Source organism: Rousettus aegyptiacus, unplaced genomic scaffold (genome assembly GCF_014176215.1).
Source record: "Rousettus aegyptiacus isolate mRouAeg1 unplaced genomic scaffold, mRouAeg1.p scaffold_m13_p_3, whole genome shotgun sequence".
Taxonomy (NCBI): Eukaryota; Metazoa; Chordata; class Mammalia; order Chiroptera; family Pteropodidae; genus Rousettus; species Rousettus aegyptiacus.
In genome coordinates this window covers 59,690,259-59,714,375 of record NW_023416306.1, presented here as the reverse complement: position 1 = coordinate 59,714,375, position 24,117 = coordinate 59,690,259, and the positions used below count along the sequence as shown (strand labels likewise).

Sequence of the window (24,117 nt, the reverse complement as noted above, 5' to 3'; positions counted from 1 at the left end):
AAAATTGTTTAATGTAGTAAAGAGCACCTACAGAAATGTCCATTAACCATCAAAGTCATGACTGAAATATTGAAAGCATTGCATTTAAACTAAGGAAGATAAGATATTTGTTATTGGTATGGATATCTATTATTGGTATAGGATATTTATTATATGTCCTACCTAGTACAATTTGAAAAGGGCAAAAGAAGATACAGGAGTTGAAAAGAAAGAAATTCTCATTATTTACATTGTATGTTATCATTGCCTACTTAGAAAACCTCAAAATTGGCTACCACAGACACTGGTAGTACTAGGGGAAAAATATTTGGAATGGGAATATTACAGAATTGGTAACTAAAAAATTAATCCTATATCATAAACATCTTCCTCTATTATTAAGTATTAATCTGATTAATTTTTAATGACTGCATAACATGTAAATGGAAGTATTTGATTAGACCTGCAATTTTTAAATTAGGCTTATGGGATCTTAGGTAAGTCCCTGAACCCCCTAGCTAAGTTTTTTCATCTGTAAAATAAATTTATGGATAACCTGACCGTTAGGATCCCTTACTGTTCTAACTACATATGATTTTATATAATGAAAAGGACAATCAAAATGTATATTTTATGTATAGCATAGTAAACCTGTAGAACTCCTTAAAAAAAGTGTTTTATCATTCTTTTAAACAAATTATATGTGATCCTTATTATATTTTACTATGTTTGGTAATATTTTATTCATCCTTCAAGTTAGCTCTTCTCCACTGCCCCAAGCTGGTTTGAGTGTTTTCCTTTGTTCTTCCTATATTTTGTATACACTTTAATTACATCAATTATCTCTGTGTTAAATGTGTGAATATGACCTCGACTGGATGGCAAAGTGCCATAGAAATGAGTTTCATTTTCCATTTTCATAGCAGGAAGTCAGTAATTATGTTTGTTAGGTGAATACATCTTTTATTGTTGTTTTGAACCTGGTTTTCACATTTGTTCTCGAATTCAATCCTTACAGCCTCCTTGAGAAGTAGCTACTACTATTAAGACCTCTGTTTTACCAAAAGGAAACAGAAAACTTCCCCATGAGTACACATCTAGGACATGAACCCAAATCTTCACTCTGTATCTCTAGAGTTCTAGTTATTGTATTGAGACAAAATACATTTGAGTACCTTGAATGAATACAAAAGATACTAATGTTAACACCTTTTGATTATTTGGATCAGTTAAAGGCTATTAATTCAAAGAAACAGATGAGTAGTTCTCCACCAAAGAAGGAAAACTTCCTTATCACAATGAGCCATGCTATTTTACTTTCACTTTCATGAGCGAGTTCTTTGAACAGGGTATTCATTACCAGAGGCTCCATGAAAAAGGGATTGCTCTTCAGACCTGAACCTCCATAAGCTGGTGAAGAAAATATTTTTGGGAGGAATATCTAAAACATGATTGGGTTGTTTCTAATCTGTATGTCTTGCCAATTTGATATTGGATATATAATTTTTTTAAGACTTAACATTCGCAAAAAGAGCTAAACAACCAAGTTTAAATATATTTATGATAAATTAGTTAGGTAACCTCTCTGTAACATTTTTCTGCTTATAATCTTTTAGAGAAAGCAGAAACATTTTTCAAAAGTAGTTGTTATTCAAAAAGAAATAGATCCAAACCAAGCTAATCAGGACCATGAAATTGACAAGCAAGGAGGAATATCCCCACATGATTATATTAATTGACACAAGTGTTATGTTGCCTCTTTCTCTCTTTCTTTCTAAGTCTCCTTTATCTAAACATAGCACATTGTTTTGAAAAACTTTAGTCACTGTTAGAAATGATTTTCAAAGTAATTGGTACCTTTATACCAGTTTTAAATAAAACTGAGCCATGGGTAATTCTTTTTTCTAATTCTTCTATTTTTTCCTGAGTTTTCTACCTTCTTCTCTTTAACATGAACATTTGAAAGGAACATTAGTGTGCCATGACCTTTTCCACTCATCCAAAAAGGATCTTTTCCTCTCATCTCAGCTTTTGCTTGGCCTGAGTGACACTGGCCATCTTAACACACAAGGTGGTTCAAGGCCAAATCTGTAGAATTAAGTCTAGAATTTAACTGTAGATGTTCATAGAGGTTTGGAAAACTGCTCCTGCCATCTTCTGCCTGATCATCCTGTGTCATCATTATCATCTTCCATTTCCATGCTCTCCTGAGTTTCAGAGTTTAGAAACAACTGAGTTGCTGCCTATCTAAGCTAGTGGAGAAAACATAGAAGATATGTTGAAGGTAAAAAACAGATGATGAACATAAATGAAAGGTGTTTGCTACAGTTGATGCGACTGAAAGGTCAAATGATTTCTTTGCCCTCAGGGGAAAAAAATTTCTGTCACTATTTAAATATGGTTGGAAGTACATAGTACCATAGGAAAAAGATGCAACTATGCAAGGTAAGTCTTAAACTTTACATCATAAGGCTGAAGGGAGGCAAACACTAGAAGTGCTTAGGGGTAGAGAGGAACTCAGACTCTGGAAATAAAGGAACAGGGAGAATCCAGGAAATTCTAGTCGAGAAAATGGCTGGCCATACTTGATGGCAGAGTAAATCCAGGGGCCAAAGGGAAAGAGAGTGAGATGAATCAAAGAGTAGGAGTGGAGTATGTGAAGCAAAGGGAGACAATCTGGAAAAGGGGGAAATGGAATAAAGAGGTGAGTAATGGTTTTTCATTCTAGGAAGTCGAGAATGCTAAAAACACCTAGTTTGTTCAGCTTCTGTAATGGGAGACTTTGCAACTCTCAGTGGTGGCACCAAGAAATCTAATGGAAATCCCACTGATGAGCTTAAATGGAAATTTACTGTTTTTTCCTCTACTAGGCACAATTCCAGGATCCTGACAGAAGTGACAAGAGAGGGGAAAAACTGATTAAGATACTCAGTCTACTTGTTGAAAGATGCTTAGGTGGGTTGAGGGAAATGTAGCTGAAAAGGAAAGCCTGAGTGAATTCATCATCTGGCCAATGCGAAAAGGATCAAGATTAAAGGGCATCTCCTCAGAGGCTGACATGAGCCTGGTGAATAAAACTCTGAAGTGAGTTAGACCTGTGTTCCTGTGGGTTCAAAGCAGCTCAAAACACATTAAATCTGCATTCTTTGAGTTATGGAAGAATGAGGCATTTTAGATTCAAATATTCATAAAATCCTTCGCAACCTATTAACAGCCATTATTATACTTTATTGTTTGGTAGTACAAGAGGAAAAAGGCTTTGAAGTATTCAAGAATTAATCATACCAAATGAAAAACGAAGGATGAGGCAAAAAGATAAAATGTTTTTATAAAATGATAACTACTTTTAAAAAAGCATAAATTCATCTCAGAAACTCAAAAATAAAAGTTAGTTGATTTAGATTTAGAGAAATTAGACTGCGGTGGAGTAGAATAGTATTCTTGAAAGAAATTCCTATGATAAAAGAATAAAATAACCTCACCCTTATGAAAATAACATAGCATTACTTTATTATAACCCATAAAATGATGAACAGGAGGACATAGCCTCATTATTTCTTTCTATTGATCTTTTCATGTTGAGGTACAGTTGAGAAATTCCTTGGAAGTTTATTTTCACATGAAAGGCTCATATAATATAATCATCCTCACTCTCCCACCAAAACAAAACAATTTAATACATGTAAAAAAGCAAAATAAAAGCTTTTTGTTTTTTGTTTTTAACGACTATAGCACCTGGTATTCCTAGGTAGTCTCCCATTCAAGTACTAACCAGGCCCAACTCTGCTTTAGCTTTCTAGATCAGATGAGATCAGGCACGTTCAAGGTGGCATGGCTATAGACCAAAATAAAAGTATTAATTAAAAATCTTTCTGTCTTGTTTGTTGCAATATATGGGTGATATATTATAGAATTGTACAATCAAAACCTGTATCATTTTATTAACCTATGTCACCTCAATAAATTTAATTAAATAAAACTTTTTGAGTAACATAATAAATGTTTTTAAACTTCAGGTAAAAAAAGTAAAATGTCAGAAGCAATTTAAGGGCAAGAGTGTGCCAGTGGACTTAGGAAACAGAAATCTGAGGTGGAGGGGACAGTGTGGTGAAGACAGATAAACTATATCTACTATGAATCTTTATGTCCACTAAATCAATGCCATTAGAATGCTAAAATGATTAATTCATTAATTCGGTATTCACCATTGAGGCACTGGACACACTGTAGTGATAACTTCTGTGTGTTAGGCTCTGTTAGGTGCTGCTGAGACAGAGATATCAGGCAAGGTCTCTTCCCTTGAAGAGCTAGCTCAAAGTAAGGGCTTTGGAAGTTGCCACTCCATCCTAACAAGTGAAAAGCTGAACAAACTGAAAAATCGACAACTTTCCTTAGATCTGTAAGACAACTGCAGTCACAGCAATGCTGTCTCCCAAATTAGAGAGACAGACAGGTAGATACAGAGAATCACGATTTATTGGGGCAGGAATTCACAAACAGAAACCTCCAGGGGACCCAGTACCAGGGTAAGACAACCTAAACTGGAACTAATGAATTGCTAGAGGCTCTGTGCGAACAACTCTAATGGTGTTTCATTTTAGGAAGTCAGAAATGCTAAAAACGCCTAGTTTGTGCAGCTTCTGTAATGGGAGACTTTGCCACTCTCAGTGGTGGCACCAAGAGACCAAAACTCCAAGAAGACCTTGTCATAGGGCGGTCCCCACACTTCTGGGAGTTGGACCTCTAGGAGCCTAATCAGCTTCTCACGGTGAATAGCAAATGAAAACCTTCTTATGCTTCTGGCAGGAGGAGGGGGAAAGGAACCATTTTAAAATACACCAGTGCATTCCATTCTTCTTGACAAAGTGTGCCCTCAGGTGAAACTACTTAATCAGAGCCTAAACTACTAAGGTTTTATCAGAGCCTAACTGATTTGGATGAAGGAAATACTGACTCCAGCCCACTCTAACCATTCTATCCCATGAAGTGGGGGAGGACTGAGAAGCACTTGTCCAGAGGCGTAGACTCACTAAAACACTGAGACGTAATTGCAGGACTATACAATGCTTCCTCTCCTGTCTTACTACCACATTACTAAAGGCCCATTTACAGTGGTCCCTTATACCCAGTGCATCATATCTACCTTCCAACCAAAAAAATTACAAGGCATGCTAAAAGGCAAAAAACACAGTCTGAAGATACAGAGCAAGATTCAGATCCAGATCAGATATGTAGCAATTGATCAATATATTAATATCTCTATTAGATAAAGCAAACAGCATGCCAGAACAGATGGGCAATGTAAGCAGAGAGACATTCTAAGAAAGAATAAAAAAAGATCAAACTCACTAAAACAGAAAGGAAGAATGCCTTGGATGGACTTATTAGTAAACTGGATATGGCTGAGAGAAGAATCTTTGAGCTTGAGAATATTTCAATAGAAACTGTCAAAACTGAAAAGCAAGGAGAAAAAAGACTAAAAAAGTCAGAATAAAATATCTATTAACCGTAAAACAACTACAAAAGATCTAACATATGTATAATGGGAATACCAGAAGGAGAAGGGAGAGAAGTAACATTTGAAGTAATAATGACAGAATTTCCCCCAAATTAATGTCAGACAACAAATCACAGATCCAGGAAGCTCAGAGAATACCAGGCAGAATAAATGTGAAAGGAAAGGAAAGGAAAGGAAAGGAAAGGAAAGGAAATGAAAGGAAAGGAAAAAGGAAAGGAAAAAGGAAAGGAAAAAGGAAAGGAAAAAGGAAAGGAAAAAGGAAAGGAAAAAGGAAAGGAAAAAGGAAAGGAAAAAGGAAAGGAAAAAAATTCATCAAAAAACAAACAACCAAACAAAAACGACACCTAGGCATACCATATTTCCATTGCAGAAAAATCAAAGACAAAGGAAAAATATTAAAATAAGCTGGGGAAGGTGGAAATAGCTTACCTATAGAGGAGCAAAGGTAAGAATTATATCATACTTCTCAGACCATGTAAGCAATAAGAAAGTGGAGTGAAATATTTATAGTGTTGAGAGAAAAAGGCACTAACTAGAATACTGTACCCTGCAAAATATTCTTCAAAAGTAAAGAAGAAATAAAAACTTCCTCAGACAAAAACTAAGGGACTTTGTGAGGATTTTTTAAAAAGGAAAATGATATAGGTCAGAAGCTCAGTGTGGTATTGGTAAAATAGTAAACAAATTGTTCAATGGAACAGAATAGAGAGCTCGGAAATAAACCCACATAAATACAGTCAACTGATCTTTGGAAAAAGAGCAGAGGTAATACAAAGAAGCAACAACAGTTTCTTCAACAAATGGTGCTGGAACAATTAGAGAGCCACATGCAAGAAAATAAATCTAGAAACAAACTTTACGCCCTTCACAAAAATTAACTCAAAATGAATTGAAGACCTGAAGGTAAAACGCAAAATTATCATACTCCTAGAGAACAACATAAGAGAAAATCTAGATGACCTTGAGTTAAGTGATGGCTTTTTAGATAAAACACCAAAGGCAAGGTCCATAAAAGAAAGAACTGATAAAAATTGGACTTCATTCAGATGAAAAACTTCCATTTTGTAAAAGATACTGTTAAGAGAATGATAAGACAAGCCATGCACTGGGAGAAAATGTTTGCAGAAGACATATCTGATAAAGGAATGCTTTCCAAAATGTACAAAAAACTCTTAAAATGCAACAATAAGAAAATGAAAAACCAATTATAAAATGAGGCAAAGATGTTAGCAGACGCCTCACTGAAGAAGACACATAGGTGGCAAATAAGCATATGAAAAGACACCCCACATCATATGTCATTAGGGAAATGCAAATAAAAACAATGAGATGATCACTATACGCTCATTAGAATGAACACTGACAACACCAAATGCTGGTGGGATGTAGTGTAACACAAACTATCATTTATTGCTGGTGGAAATGCAAAATGGTACAGGCACTTTGCAAGACAGTTTGGCAGTTTCTTACAAAACTAAATATACTCCTACCATACAATCCAGCAATCATGCTCCTTGATATTTACCCCAAGGAGTTAAAAACTTATGTCCACACAAAAACTTACACAGGGATTTTTACAGCAGCTTCATTCATACATATTAAATTTGCAAGCAACCAAGATGTTCTTTAGTAGGTGAAAGGAAAAACTGTGGTATATACAAAAAATGGACAATTATTGAGTACTAAAAAGAAATGAGCTATCAAGGATTGAGAAGATGGTGAAGTGTATATGCGTATTACTAAGTGAAAGGAGCTAATCTTAAAAGGCTGCCTACTGTATAATTCCAAATATATGACATTCTAGAAAAGGCAAATCTATGGAGACATCGGTGTTTTCCAGGGGTTAGAGAGTAAGAATGAGTAGGAGGAGAACGAACATTTAGGGGCAGTGAAACTATACTGTAAGAGTGTATAATGGTGAATGCATGGCATTAGGCATTTGTCAAAACTGATAGAACATACAATATCAAGAGTGAACCCTAAGGTAAACTGTGGAATTTGGGTGATAATAACATGTCGATGTAGGTTTATTAATTGTAACAAATTTACCACTATGATAAGGAATGGTGATAAGGGAGTAGCTATGCAAGAGTAGGGGCAGAGGGTATATGGGAAATATCTATATCTTCCCATCAATTTTTCTGTGAACCTAAAACTAAAAACAATAGTCTATTACAAATAATTTTTTAAAAAGATTATTACAAGAAAGTATAACGAATGGGCTGCAGATAGGCTGAATTCATAAGCATTAGCTTTGCAATTATTAGATCTTCCCAGGCTAAAATAACAGCTCTGTTGTTTATTACTTAATAGCAGTGTCATTTTGAGAAAGTTCATTAATTGTACAAATTCCCAGCTTCATCGCTTATGAAATATGGAAAATTGTTATGAGGTCAACCTCATAATATTTTGTGAGGATTGAATTAAAGAATGCATATCAAGTACAGAAACTAGCATACAGTAAATGTTTAACTATTATTGGCAATAGCAACAATTCTGTTGGTAATTATAGCCCAATGGCAGTCATGGTACTGGCAAGCATAGGGTAGGCTGGGAATCTCTAATTCAGCCTGCTGAATCGAGTATGAGGTCAGTCAGGCTGGCTTTTTGGAAGAGATGACACCTGGGCTGTAATAAATGACAGAAAGGTTTTTCAGGAGGGGATAACAAAAAGATGCAAAGATCTAGGGATAAGAAAGAGTATGACATGTTTAATGGACTGAAAAGCATTAGGAATGGCGGCAGAAAGTTGGTAAGCAAGGACTGAAAGGTATCATAGGAATACTAAAAAATTTGAACTCCGTCCTGAGAAATCCCAAGCAGAGGAAGGATAAGAAGAGATTAGTGATTTAGTGAGATAATTTAGGTAGTAATTTAAAAAGATTTAGCCCAGAAATGAGGGAGGTAAAATGGGAGAAAGAAAGCACATTTAAGGGCTGATGTCTTAAGTCACTATGAAATGACAAGAGCCAAATTAAAGATGGTGGCAGTGAAACAAAGAGAAGTGGATGAATTTGAGATATAGTCAAACTTAGAATTGATAAATTGTATCGACCAATTAAACGAGAAGGGTAATATACAAGCCAAGTTCAAAGGGCTTCTTTTTTGTCCTGGGCAGCTGGCATGGGAAGAAAGTAGTGGTATTCACTGTGAAAATAAATAGTGGAGCAAAAGCAGAGATAGAATAAGCATAGCTTTAAACAAATGGGTCTTCTGGATGGTTTCATGGGAAGTTCAGTGGTGGAAGATCTGAGGGGAGGCAAAGATGTGGGAGATGATCCACAGGAATGAGAAGAGTAAGAAGAAAATAACCTTCCACATATCACCAGATGGCTCCCAATAATATTGCTTTTTTAGATGTAAACAACTCTGTAAAATGGCAAATCCTACATTAAATGTGCACATTTAATGTTTAAATATTTATGTGTACTAGAAATTCCAGTTATGGATTCTGCCTGCCCCCAAATCCCTCTCTAGGAGAATAATCTTCCCATACCTTTTATTAAAGGGAAATCCCCCAGAAGCATAGCGAGGTCAAGAAAGCTGGTTCTTCTCCCAGAACACATTCTCTCCAAGTGGTATAGTAACAGGACTTTAAAGATACTATATCAATGATTTTATGAATACAACTCATTGTGATGGAAAGACTGTGAGAAATAGGGTAATCAAGAGACGGTATTCCTTTAAATGTGCTTTGTGCACCATTAACTGAGAGTGGTGCATCTCACCACCCAGTTGGCCTATGTCCTTGACTCTCTTCCCTTCTTTCCTCATATTAGAAGCTGGAGATGTCTTGGGGCCGTGCCATCAGAGCATACCATGCTGTCCCCCACTCTTCTCTACACTATCACAGGCCAACTGTTCAAGGCATTGGTATGGAAACTGAAAGCAACCACATCTGTATGGAAAAGAAGGAAGCTGTGGAAGATTAAGCCGAAAGGCTGCAGTAAAAGAAGTTAGAAAGTAGAACCAGGCTCCATGGGAGTCAACAGAAACTGTTAAGAGGGAGGCATGCAATATAAAAAGGCATAGTGTGGACAGAAAAAACCCTGTTTTTTGGAAATAGGGCAAAAGTAAAACTCAGAAGTAAAAAGCTAACAAAATTTAAGCTTCAGACTCAGCAGCATCAGCCCCTTCCAGGACTCTGAGAGGGGCCTTACTGATGTGTTCATATGAGCATAAGTTAAAAAAAAAAAAAAGTTATAGAAATAAAATACTTAAACCACTATTGGTTAAGCCTGTCTCTCTCCACCTCAAATTCTCTTTCTTTATATTTTCTCTCTGGTTAAGTTTCACTGGAGTGATCAAGAGCATATCTGAGATCCAACTAAGAGGAAGCTGAACTGGAGTAGATTTAGTTTGTACATAGTGAGGCATATTTATGTTGTTTACAGTTTGCTTATTGCCAGCTGTCCTGGTATGTGAGTAGCTTCCAGGTATACTCTGACTACCCACAGTATAGATTCACTCAGTGTCATGACACAAAAGTGCAGGGCCAAAGGTCCTACTGGGATCTACCCTGATGTGAGGGGTACTTAATACCTAAAGTATGTGGATAATGAGTTAGAAACAAGGTTTGGAATGTATGCAACCAGAAGCTTGCCTGTGGAAAATTCTTCCATTCATTAGACACATAAAAATTTTAAGTTGAGAATTTGGTTTTCATTGACACCAAGTCAAAATGGAAATTCACTTCTGTTAGAAACATATTCTATATACAATTATGAATAAATCATACATTTTTTATGGGAAGTACAAAATAGACTTTATTTGAATTCCTGTGCCTGGAGGGCACAAACCTATAGCAGTGCTACAAGCAGTATGTATTCTGTAAGAGCATAATATGAAAGAAACTTGATAAAGATTTTACAAATTTGACAACAATCCTAAAAGCTTACATGGCATTACCAACACTGACAAGTGAAATTGAAAGAATTCTTAAAAATATATCAATAAAAATTGTTCTGATTAACCATATTGGGGGAAAGACTAACTTATGTTTCTACGCTTGCTGTAAAAAATGATATTACCAACTTATTGAAATACTATAGGGTGACCAAAGAATATATAGCCCACACATTTAGAAAAAAGTCTTATAGAAGAATGGCAATAAATAATGTTATTTCTCTGTCATAAAAATATGTCATTACTTAAAAGTTTTGAAAAGAGGGAGTTGATAGGGTAAGATTTAAGTAAAAGAAGATAGTGGAAAACACCATCTTGAGCACCATTAGCTAAAAAACACATTCTTAAATATCGTTACTGTTCACCTCTAACTTATAGCATGACAGTGCATTTAATTCGGTTTTTTATTTGTTGTTATTTGTTTTTTATTGCATGAACAGAGACTCTTCTCCAAGTTACTTTTTATAATAAGAGACTTTATTATAAGACCCTATCTGATCTGAAACCAAAACTAAGAATCTGATAGTAATCACGATAACTCTAGAAAATCTTGGTCTATCATGGGGCAAGCCAGCTCCGTGACTTTGACTAAATTTTCTTTTGTATGTTTTTTTAATAGTCTTTGATGATAAATTGCATTATTTTTGAAAGCTATGGCATGGTACATTCCAAAATGGAACTTAAAAATATTAGATAAATTGTTGTTAAGTGGATAGAACTAGAGTCTTCTTCAATCTTTAAGTTTATGAATTGTCTCAGGGCAAAGAAAAGACAGTTCTACTTTCTTCAGTTCTTGCTCTACGAACATTTCTGATACTTGTCAGCAAACAGATATGGCTCTACCTACAAGTTTACAGGCTCCCTAGCAGCCTGGAATGTACTATATCCATCTCTAACTGTAGGAGGAAACAGCTGTCTAGCACATAAATGGTACTGAAGTGAATGTGTGTTAAATTGAATTTCCTTATCACAGCACTTCTCCAATGTATTTTCTTAAGATTCTGGCCCTGGGTATGACCATCATTTTATCACCTTACAATTTATCATCTACTCTATTGCTTTAGTCTTCCTCTTGAGCATGTAGCACAATAACCAGCATATAATTCACATTCATTAAATATTTGTTGTCTGAATGAATGAATAAATGAAAGAATGAACTCTTTATTGATAAAGGGGATTTGATTTCTTTGGCCCTATGGCATATCAGATTAGATCAGTCTCTTACCTAAAATCCTTCATTGGTTTCCCATTTGAAAAGTTCAAAAGGTCTCACCCATTTGGCCTCCTGCCTGCCTCTTTAATAATTGCTAACAGAGTCAAAATGAAATACTGTGCTTTAGCATTTTAAACTGTGTAATGTAAAGGAGAATAAGTTTTATATGAAAGAAACAGTTTCATGGTGAAATGGCTGAGAAAAGTTAACTAGGTTTCCTCATAGCTAGGCTTCCCAGAACATTTAATTGTCAAATGTGTATTGTGACTTTTAAAGAAAGGAGCAGAGTGTCAAGATTTTCCAAAAGTAATTAATGTTAATCCCTGGACTAATGTTCCAGAATAGAAAACACTGATCTAAATCAGAGAAAAATCTGCATATAGTTAGTATTTCATGAATATAGTTTCCAGGTCATTTTTAGTACAAAGAGGATCATTTTAAATTATTTTAACTCAATATGATCTCATACTTCTATTTTATCATAATGACAACATCATTTTTTTCTGACACCATGGGAGGATATATGGGTCAGTAGCAAAGTAATTCAACTGCACATATGTCATAGGAAGCATCAGGGTATTTCTTGAGAGTCAACCATTCAATGTGAATGAGAAGTATGATCCCACTTAATTTGAGAAATTTAGTAAGATGATAGTCTACTGTGTATCTGATGGAAAAAGAGTGTTGAAAACCAATACCACAAAGCCAGCTGTTAGACCAAGTATATTTTCAGTGTCATTTTACATCTGACAATTGCATTTTGACGTATACTGCCCTGAGCAAAACAACTGCATTGCTCTGGGGGTCTTTAAAATTTACACACCTCATTATAGACATTAGCTTCTAAAATATTCCATCTTATGGAGGATGGGAGAAAACATCACATTGAATCCAGTGAGGTTTATCCAGTGATAAATGACCTTAAGACATCTGGAAATCCAGTTTGGAGCTGAACAATGAGGTATAGACATAGATGCTTATCCAAACCTTTTCGAAGTTAAAAAAGTATATATAGGCAAACCTAGAAACACCACCAACCTCTAAACTCTAAACAATTTAAATTAATTCCTTTCACTGATTCTAAAACAAAGTTTAAAAAAATATTTCGACAGCTCTTTAATAGAAGTATGAATTATAATCCAATAGCAACTTATTATCACTTTTGTGAATTCAGACTGCAGACCTGTGTACTGGATTTTGGCTCAAATAATCAGGGGAAATTTTATTTTCTTCCTTCTTCAGTGCTAATATTGAGAAATGCAAGCTTTTTGGCTATTCTTTCCTATATGCTGGTTTTGTTTATTTGTCTGTCTTTTCATTTATTATATAATAAAGATGTAATGATTGTGTGCAATTAGCTCTTTTAAATTCTTAGATTCTCTTCGATTATTATTAAATTCCTTGTCTTGAGCTTTTTTTTAAGGAGGTACACATAAAATTATGGCTCATCTTTCATCAAGATATCATGGATTTAGGAAACAGATACTTATAAAGCTAAGAGAATTTGCCCCTTTTCTCCTCCTGGAAAAAAGCAGAATTTCCTTTTGGGATGATAATATTATATCGGAAAGGAAGCAAAGCACTCTCAACAAAGGCTAAGTTCATAATTTAACTTCATGGACCATTGGGAAATCATTTAAGAACAACACACGTGGATAAGAGTAAAAGAGTAGAAAGGGAGGGGAAATAAATATTGGATAAGAAACCTAAACAAAACTAAACCCAGCGATAATGTCTAAGTTATGCATATGGCTTGAAAAGTAAGAGCTCCCAAAATCACAGTAAATAGCATGGCAATGGAGAATAAAAATTATCATCAGGAATTCTGTTAGAACATATAAGAGCTATATTGATGATAAGATACAAATAGGTGTAGTGCCTATAGAACCAATACAAGCATTTTTTAGGACCCTTCTTTATGAATATGCTGAGTTCTGATGCTTACAGTTTGAATAACAAAGTGAACTAAAAGAGGGTTTGAAAAATGTGAGTGATTAAACCTTGCCAGTTAAGATCTTTGTGGTAGGAGGGTGGGGTCAAGATGGCAGAGCAGGAAGATCTTGAGATCACCTTCTCCCATGGACACAACCAAATTACAACTAAAAATAGAGCAACTATCACTGAAAATGACCTGAATACTAGCTGAACAGATTTTTTTTTTTTTAATAACTAAAGATATAGAGAAAAAGCCACGCTAAGATGGGTAGCAAGGGCAGAGACATGGTCTCGTCAGGACCCATACCCTGGTGTGGTGATCCATAAGTGGGAATATTATAAATAGAACTACTGTACAACTCAGCAAATCCACTTCTGAGCATTTACCTAAAGAAATCAAAAATACTAATTCAAAATGATATTATGCACTCCTATGTTCACTGCTACGTTATTTACAATAGTCAAGATATGGAAGCAAGCTAGGTTTTTATTGATAGCTGAATGGACAAAGAAGATATGAGATATATATATATATTTCTCAGCCATAAAACCAAAAATGAAATCTTGACATTTGTGACAACATAAAGGGACCTAGAGAGTATTATACTAAGTGAAATAAGTCAGAGAAAGACAAACACTGTATAATTCAGTCACATGTGAAATTTAAAAAACAAATGAACAACAAAAAAGAAACATACATAGATACAGAGGACAAACTGATTGTTGACAGAGAGGAGTGTGGTACAGGGAAGGACTAAAAAGGTGAAAGAGACTGAGATGCACAGCACAACCTTCTAGTTCTAAAATAAATAACTCATGGGGATGTAATATGCAGCATAGGGAATATAGTCAATAATATTATAACTTTGTATGGTGACAGATGGTTACTAGACTTATCGTGGTAATAACTTAAGGTATACAGGTGTTGAGTAACTGTGTTGTACACCTGAAACTGACAGTATGTTGTATATCAATAATACTTTAATAAAAAATTATATGGCAAATGAAATGTATATTTTTGCGTAAGGAGCACAATTTTTAGTTGATAAGGCTAATACTCTATAGTGATGTGTTGCTTAATGATGGAGATATGTTCCGAGAAATGCATCATTAGGCAGTTCTGTTGTGCGAACATCACATGGTACACTTACACAAACCTAGATGGTACGGCCTACTACACACTTAGGCTATATGCTGTAGATAGCCTGTTGCTCCTAGGCTACAAACCAACTAGTACAGCACGTTACTGTACTCCCTACTACAGACATCTGTAATACGATGGTATATATTTATGTATTTAAACATAGAAAAGGTAGAGTAAAATTATGGCATAAAAAACTTTAAAAAACTGTGCACCTTTACATGGTTGTTATCATGAATGGAACTTGCAGGTCTTGAAATTGGTCTGGGTGAGTCAGTGTGTGAGTGGTGAGTGAATATGAAAGCCTAGGACATTACTGTATACTACTGCAGACTTTATCAACACAGTATACTTGCACTACTCTAAATTTATAGAAAGGTAGTTTTTTCTTCAATAACATATTAATCTTAGCTTACTGTAACTTTTTTACTTTATACACTTAATTTTTAACTTTTTGACTCTGGTAATGACACAGCTTAAAACATTCTACAGTTGTACAAAAATATTTTTGTTTTATATCCTTATTCTATATACTTTTTTCTATTTTTAATTTAAAAATTTTTTTAGTTTAAAAATTTTTTTGTTTGTTGTTAAAAACTAAGACACAAGCATACACATTAGCTTAGCCCTATGCAGAGTCAGATTATCAATATCATTGTCTTCCACCTCCAGATCCTGTCTTACTGGAATTTCTTCCAGGGGCAATAACATACATGGAGCCGACATCTCCTGTGATAAGAAGGTGTCACTCTTCAGAAACACTTCCATGGTGGTTTGCTTGATTTGTTTCATAGATTTGCTTATAAGCAGAAAATGCATCATGAACCTTCCTCTTTATTAATGAAAATCTTTCAGTATTAGGGACCACGTTTTAAAACTTTTAAAGGGGCATGTTGAGGTCTGCAAAAGGTTCTGCTAAGCCCTTCACTGTGAACTTTCTACAGAATTATTTTTCTTCTTTTGCAGTTTCCTTTCTTCTTGCTTCTTCTTTAACTATGTGTTCACATTCTAGTTCCGATAACTCCTCATTAGTCAATTTCTATGGAACCACCTTTATGAGTTTCATAATGTCATCCCCATCCACACTCAAATTAAAGTTGTTTGACATCTTGACCATATCCTTGTTGATTTTTGCAACCTCTTCATCAGTGGCAAATCCTTTGAAGTCATGAGCGAACCTCTTAAGTGTCTTCTTTCAGATGCCATTCATATACTCCTTGGTGACGTCATCTCAAGCCCAAGCAAGGTTCTTGATGCAGTCATAGATGTGTAATTCATCCTGAATTGCAAAAGTGTCTTTTCACTGCCTTCCTCAGTTGTAGCAATAGTTTGAGCCAAGGTCCTCCTGGAGTAGCAGGTCGTAAAAGCTGCTATAACTCCTTGATCTATTGGTTGGATCAAAGAGATGATGTTTGGAGAAAGAAACCACTTTGATATTGGAATAAAGATCACTAATAAAAAGGAGGATGTCCAGGATTATTATCGACAATAAGCAAAATCTTGAAATATATGTTATCCCCCCCAAAATACTTCTCCATTTCACTGGTACAGAAATTTAGAAATGAATTTCAGAAAAGAAGGTGAGTTATCCATGACTTCTTACTGATTCTTAGTGCACTGGATGTGTGTACTTACTGATGTGCTTGAAGTCCCTGGAGTTTTCACTGTACCAGATCACGAAGGGTTTCAATTTGTACCCTGGAACATTGCATTGTATGTGCTAAACTTTTATACGACTAGAAGTACAGTAGGCTTGTTTATACCAGCATCACCACAAACACAAGAGTAATGCATTGTGCTATGACATTATGATGGCTATGACATCACCAGACAATAGGTAATTTTCAGCTCTCTTATAATCTTATGGAACCACCATCATACATGCAGTCTGTTGACCGAAATGTCATTATGCAGTGCATGACTGTATTTGCACCAAACAATGTTAACATAAAACTAAAAACTTCAGCATCAGAGACTTAAGTGTTAAGGAGTAACAGCAAACTTCCTCTATCTAAGTCAGAATCTTATTTTGCAATGGGTCAGTCCAGGGACTAACCTGACATTCTAAGATTCAGTCAACTTCCTGGCCTCTTCCATATTGAGCTAAATTCTCTCAGCTACTAAGAGCTAAATTCTCTCAGGCACCAACTGTCTTAGGATCACCTGGGACTGTGCAAGGGCAGAAACACCTGAGAAACAAGACAACAGCTTAATAAAAAGGACAGTAGTGTTTTCAGGACTGGACAATGTGCAATCCTGCCTGCCTCATGGATGATAGTCTTCTCAGAAGAAAGACCCAGCTTTAGGAATTCTCGGCCTCAATGGTCTCATTCAAATGCTGATTAGCATCAAAGATTTCCTTCTAGAGAAAGGCCACTAGGAAAGGGAGTCACTTCAGGAACATCTGGAGAGCAGAAGACAGCATATTGGGATCTTGCATTTCCTCTTTGAAGTACACATCACCTCAGCAGAGAAATGGCACATTTGTAAATTTTAGTTGAGCTTCTAGCATACCATGCATATGTGTCACAGACCCTAAGAAACTAAAATGTATTCCACTTAAACGAGGCTGATTCAAGACAAGTTAAACTCCCCTTCCTACCATTATTTGGTTCCTGATACACAGGCTAAGAGCTCTTTGCTCACTTGCCGTTAAGAAATACAGATCTTGATAAATCCAATTCAGGATGTGGTTTGATCTGGGGCTACTTCAGAAACTCCAGAATTAATTCTACATTGACTCTCCAACTATCTATTTATTTAATTTTGCCGAAAATACCCCGTCAAAATGGGTCAGTTTCCATCATATCATTTGAGGTGCAAATGCCAAAGACTTCCTTTGGAAAGGAGTAGGTATAATCCACCAGTCCTGTTACTAAATGATCTCATTCCTCAATGGATACAATTTCTAAATAAAGCATGGAAATTTAATTCTACCCAAAACGCTACACACTTCAGGTGAAGATCTGGCCTAGCAACAACCAATACCCATTATTTTTCTTTCTTTCTTCTTTTTTTTTTTTTTAACCTCTAGTGAAAAAAGTTGGATTTAAAGCCACCACTTAAACTTAAGTAAATTCAGTCTGGCTTCCTGTGAACACTATTTTGAAAAGCATTTATAAATTTTACTGTTGTGTTTCCATAATATATGAACGTTAAAATAATTCTCACACACCTGGAAATGACTTGAGGATAAAGTAAGAGTGAAGCGGGGTGGGGAGTAAGAGGAAACTCTGAGAGACCTGCCCTGAAAAGTGCACTATTTATCAAGTCAGTACATCAAACCTTGGACTAAGGGATTAAAAAAAAAAAAAAAAAAAGACTGAAAACCAAGACAGCCAAAAGTTTTCGTGAGTTACCCTTTCTGACAAATGCTGACTCTATAAACACTATGAAACAATCAATGACAACAGACACAGGTTCACATCCTTTCAGTTTGTGGATATTTTCCCACAGCCCTATTTATAACTTAATATAATGGGAAGTTCTCTCTTGGCACAAAAGCTGATTAAGTGTTCCATTTAATAGTGTAATGCAAAGAATTATTTCAGACCTGCTGTTCCCATATTGTGTCATACTGTCTAAAAAAAGATTTGGTAACTATTTTATGGGTTGGTGTGTCTTTGTAATAAATGTAATCTGTAGATATAGAAAGAATAATTAAATTCACGTTGAATTTCTAACAACTTTCCTTTACCAAGACTCCAGGCCATTATTTTAGCTGATTGGCTTTGTTGCTTGATAATATAAAATGGATTTTCTGTGATAAGTTAAAAGCAGAACACCCCTCATCTCGCCACACATATACACATACACACACACACACACACACACACACACACTCAAATACATAGAATAAGTACCATTTTTATTCCTACACTTTTTGATCTAGTCTTACATTTCTAATGTTACGGATATGACATCTACTCAATAAATAACATCTGAAAAGTAGAAAGGAACTTTCTGAGGTACAGGACCAAAAAAGAATGCTGTGGAAGGATTCTGCTGTTGGAATCAGGGATTTTAGCTCTGAGCACATAAACTTTAAAGCCTTTTTTCTCTTTTTAGCAAACAAAAGGACTTTGTGAGGATTTAAAACAATATCACACCAGCTGATTTTTATTGTTCAGTGGTCCATCCAATTGTTTCCTTCCTCTTTTTTTTTTTCATATTCTTCATCTTAGTGGTACTTTTAAAGCTGAAGAAGTCACCTCTATATGGCTACTCTATTTTCCCTGTAAAATCATCTCCTTACAATGGGGTAAATTTTCAGAACAGGCACTAATTAAAGGCTTTATTGCTTTCCTTGAGCATCATCTGCAATTACTTCAGCTGGAAAAAACAAACCAGAAACCTGACTCAAGCTGGCTCACAGATTTAGGATATTTATTCCTTTACCTAACACTCAGACAGAGGTAGGGTGGGCTGCAGAACTGGTTTATCTGATAGTTTAGATATATCATTAAGGTCAACAGTTTCTTCTTTATCTTCTATACTGTTGGCTTGACCCTAAGTCTTGTTCCTTTTAAACTTGTAAGATGGCTGCCAGGAACACTGGGGCATTTAACAGGAGAAAGAGGCTACCTTTCTATGTTTCTCTCTTAGAAGTAAGAAACTGCCATGTCCAGAAGTCCCCTAGCAAACTTTTCTTAACATCTATTTGACACAAATTGGCTCAGACATTCCCACCATTAACCAAACACTGGCAAAGAGGTGAGAGACTACTGAGATGACATGGTTGCTAGGAGTCAACCCAACCACATTGTCTTCTTGATTGTCTTTATTAAATTTAAATGATGCAAGTTACAATTAGAAATAGGATCCAGATGATCGCCTATAGGGATCAACCACCCCAGTTAGGCCAGAACGAAGGCATTTCCCAAGATGGGGACTTTCAGTGATACAACTGGGTGACTCCTGGAAAAACCTGGATGACTGGTTACTCTATTACTACTTCATACTTAAATCTCTACCAGGTTCAAGACGTCGTGGCCTCTCTTGAACAAGTAGAGGAAATATACTCATGGGCAATTAAGTGGAATGCAAAAGCACCACTTTTTAATGCTCACATTATAATTTTAGTAAAAATTAGAAACCATACTATACTATATGAGTGTATAATCTGTAATAATAGTTATACTATGTATGTATATCACAGACTTGTAGACTTTGCAACTTGGAGTAAACTTTAGAGATTCCATGTTTAATCAATCTTTTTTTCTTTTCTTTTCTCTTCGGGGCGGGGAGGGGAGGAGGGGAGGGGAGGGAGGAAGGCAGAAGGAAGGAAGGAAGGAAGGCGGAGGAAGGAAGAAGGAGGCGGGGAGGGCAGGAGGGGAGGAAAGGAAAGGAACGAGAGGGAGGACGGAAGGGGCTTAGGAAGGCTTCGGAAGGAAAGGAAGGAAGGGGAATTCAGGACGGAAGAGAGAGATAGAGAAGAGCCGATAAGAGAAGCCTGCCTCATCTACTCTCCGCTCCTCTCCTCTCCTCTCCTCTCCTCTCCTCTCTCTCTCTCTCTCTCTCTCTCTTTCTTTCTTTCTTTCTTTCTTTCTTTCTTTCTTTCTTTCTTTCTTTCTTTTCTTTCTTTCTTTCTTTTCTTTCTACAGAGTGAAAGAGTCAAAGCAGAAACCCTTTCTACAAGTAGACTGTACGTACTATAAGTAACGCTTGCATACAGCATTATGCCTAGGATGTGACAAGTGCTTGGTAAATATTATACTGAATTGAGCAGTCACATGGAGAAAAATATAAACCATCTTCTTGCCTGGAGTAGCATGTGAACAAGCTCAGGTGTATCCTAAGATTGGCAGAGAAGTTTATTTTTCTATTGAAAAAAATATTGGCAGTGGTTTTCTATTGGAAAAAGAAAGGACTTAGGCACTGAGATGCAACTATATGACAAAAAGGAAAGAAGGCTAATATTTCTCGCTTTTCATTCATGATTAAGAGGATTATTTCTTATATAAACTTATAGTATCCTTTGTTAAAATATGAAAAGGATTTGTTTTGCATCATTTTACAAATTATATGACTGCATAATTCAACTAATCTTTTTTTTTTTTTTGAGGTTATCTTGTGACTTTTTTTAAACATGCAAACACAAATAGCCTGGAGTAGAAACTCAGAATGCAGGGACCAACGATAGAAGTTTCGAAACTAGTGAATAGCAGAAATAAAGGTAAAGGTTATCAGCATGGAAAACTGTTGTCAGCATTCCAAGAAAAATCAAGGAAAATTAAATGAACAGTGTTTTTTCAGGGCACGGCAGGCCAAGTGAAGGCATAGGGTTAAGTGAAGTGATGCTTGTTTGAGATCAGGCTCTAAGATGCTACTATCTGCATACTAAGTTCTGAACCACAGAAGGCTTTTTAACAATCCACTATAATGTTCTTTACTCCAGTATCACAAAGCTGGACTAACGAGTGCCACCTTATTAACTACATGCTACCAATAGCAATGTGTTGATAGCATTTTATAGATAAAATGTTTTTCTACGCATTGCATCATTTTGGTCCTTGCAACAACACTGCAACATACTGATATTACTAATTATATTTTTATCGGATGAAGAAACTGAGACTCAGGTAGTATAGGTAACTTGTCCAGGGTAAGCTAGGAAGTAGCTGATTCAGAACTTAAACCAACATCATCTTGAGTCTTTAGTCACTGTCTTTTCTGCTAAATCAAATTCCCTCCTAATTAAATGTCCTTTCTAAGAAGTAAAGAAAATTGGTTTTTAAGACAGAAATGTATTCCCAAACATTGATTTTGGAAGAAGCACAAGGTATTAAACATGCGAATAATTCCTATGCCCATGAATATGATAATCAGAGAAGTCCATTTTTTGATTATTTACACCTGACTTTTAAATATGGTTGTATTGCAGGAAATTTCCAAACATTCTTATCCAAGCCAAGCCAGGATGACTTTGTTTTCTGGAAACCTGAGTAAAATCTAGTTAGCATTCAAGTCTAAGAAAAGATTTCTACATTCACTAAAGAAAGATAGAGTTGGAGTTTAAACTTCTTTTTGGAAGACATTCTGTACCTCTCTAAAAAAGGGCCATTAAGTCACAGTTTTTAGTAAAACTTGTACAAGGGCCATTAAGTCACAGTTTTTAGTAAAACTTGCACAGTTTCAGTATTCACACAAAGTACTTCCTATTTGTCTTGTGGAGGTACCTCAATTAAAGTTTTGTTAATCATTACAGCAATATAGGAAAGAAATATTTTGTTAGAAATGCCCCAATAAACCAGTTTGTTCATCCAAATGTAAGTGAAATGTTAACACTGAATCATGCAAAAATAATAAGCAAGAATAATTTCTCACAGAGAATTAAGACGTCACAATCGGGATCTTTCTTGAAAAAAATGATCAAGTATATTCTAACATTTTGCTTAGTACTAACAATTTTAAATAATTTTAATAATAGAAATATAGAGTAAATAAACATTGTAATTTATAAAATTTAGCAAACTATAGTAACAAATATGCCATCCGCAATAAAAATATATTGATATTTTTAATAAGAATTATATTGAAAAATATTTTAAAATCTGAAGAAAGCAGATTTTAAAATATCAGACCCATAATAGAAAAAAGGTACAAAAATTGAGTCTATCAAAAGTGCACGCCATATTTAAGATCCAAAAATAAATGAGGTCCTTGTCTACAGGCACAGGGCATGGTTTGCTGTTATTAATTAGCAATGGTGTGGATTGATGAAAGACTCGACTCACTCATGACTGCCAGGAAGAAGGGCTCATGTAGATCACTCATTTTACAGGCAAAGCAATCGTTTTCACTAGATGACCCCAACATCTAACCTATAGTTAACAACCATAAACAAATTAACACCTCCAGTTATCTCAGCCTACATTACACAGCCCTGTTTATCTTGGAGAGCTTCCTTAGGCAGGCTTACTTACATTAGGAAAGGTTAATGTCTTGTGGGTGCTTCAATGGTAATTTTTTGAAAATTTTCTATATTTATGTGTGTGCTAAAGTGAGCCCCAAGTTGTTGCCTGAGAAATGTTGGTCCTGAACACAAGTATCTTGGTTTCCTGCATGGGGAAGTGAGGAAGACTTCTTAGACGTTCTTGTTGGGAGTTTGTCAACACTTCTGAGAGGATATTGGCCAGACCCAGTGCAACTGATTGTTACAGCGTGTGGTTCTGCACTATCACTAACAGGGAAGGCTAGCTGCACTCCAGATGCTTACCAAGGGATAAGGAATCTCATGCTTACTGCCGTACTGTATGTACGCAAAGGCTGAGAGAAGTGAAGTTTTAAGGTTCATAAAGGATAGTTCAGAAAATTCAGATACTTCAAAACTCAATATCATAGACTGCCCTTGTTGATATATGATGAAACTTTTCTATACTAAAAATGCCTGTGCCTCTCATCACAGAATTTACTAAGCTAGTTGTTGAAATTATTGTGCCCTACATTTCAGTGCTTTATGATTACCCAGAAGAAAAATTACTTTCTGGTCTCTGTGCCAGAAATGGTATGCTTCCCCTGTACAATTAAAAAAAAAAATCTCATGGACACTATGAATCATATAAAGATCCCCTTCCCCACTTTGCATCATCTGCTAGGAAATAGAAAGCCACATTTATGTCCCAACTTTAATAAATATTCAAGAGCTCATGGCAGAAAATTTGCTAAATTCTGGCTTAAATTTAATATTCTTATGTAAATTTGTAACTTAAACTTCATTCTCTATTTATTTATAATTTATTTTATCTCACTGCACATATTCCTTTACATTTTTTAAAAAGATCTTTCTGAAACAACACAAGCTCTGCATGACCATGAGAAATCAGTGCTATTGCTGTGAAGAAGTAATTCATGCCTCTCAGTGGGAGCCTTCAGCTACCTCTTTGTCTAAATGTATGCTCTTAAACATCACTTAACATAATAATCTCAATTATTTTTCTCTTTATAGCATTTTTTATTCTCATAATACAATGTTCATCTGTATTTACAAAGCACTCACTAAAAGTTAACTCCTGTGTTCCCAGGTTAATATATTGATGAAGAAAAGGTATATTTTGAAATGTTTTTTCTATGAGTTACTTGTCAAGGTTTTAGCACTACATATTGCATATGAACCTCCCAGACTTAGGATATAGGACACAGGTGGAGCCATAAAAATCATGGAGCTCAAGGTTCCTAATAAGAACGATAGTGCAAACTTGGCTGAACCAAGTCTGAGTGAAATAATTTCAGCAATTAGAATGTAGGATAGCATTTCTGATAGGGTAGAAGAGAAAGCTGGGTAGTTTCCTTTGATATTTCAATTCTGGAAACACACTCGATGCTCAATATATTTGACTTAATTCTCAAAATATACTTGATGTTCAATACAAATATTTAATTTGGTGAATGGATTTAATTGGGTTATGTAAATTAACTAGTGTACAT

The 24,117-nt window shown here is 35.4% G+C and overlaps 1 protein-coding gene and 1 pseudogene across 1 annotated transcript in view; both read right to left on the bottom strand.

Annotated features, from left to right (window-relative positions):
- The window catches only part of ADAMTSL1 (ADAMTS like 1), an 823,217-nt gene that overhangs the window by 438,479 nt on the left and 360,621 nt on the right, over positions 1–24,117 (bottom strand). The gene's annotated exons all lie outside the window — the stretch shown is intronic.
- Positions 3,703–3,822, bottom strand: LOC118600684 (annotated as a pseudogene).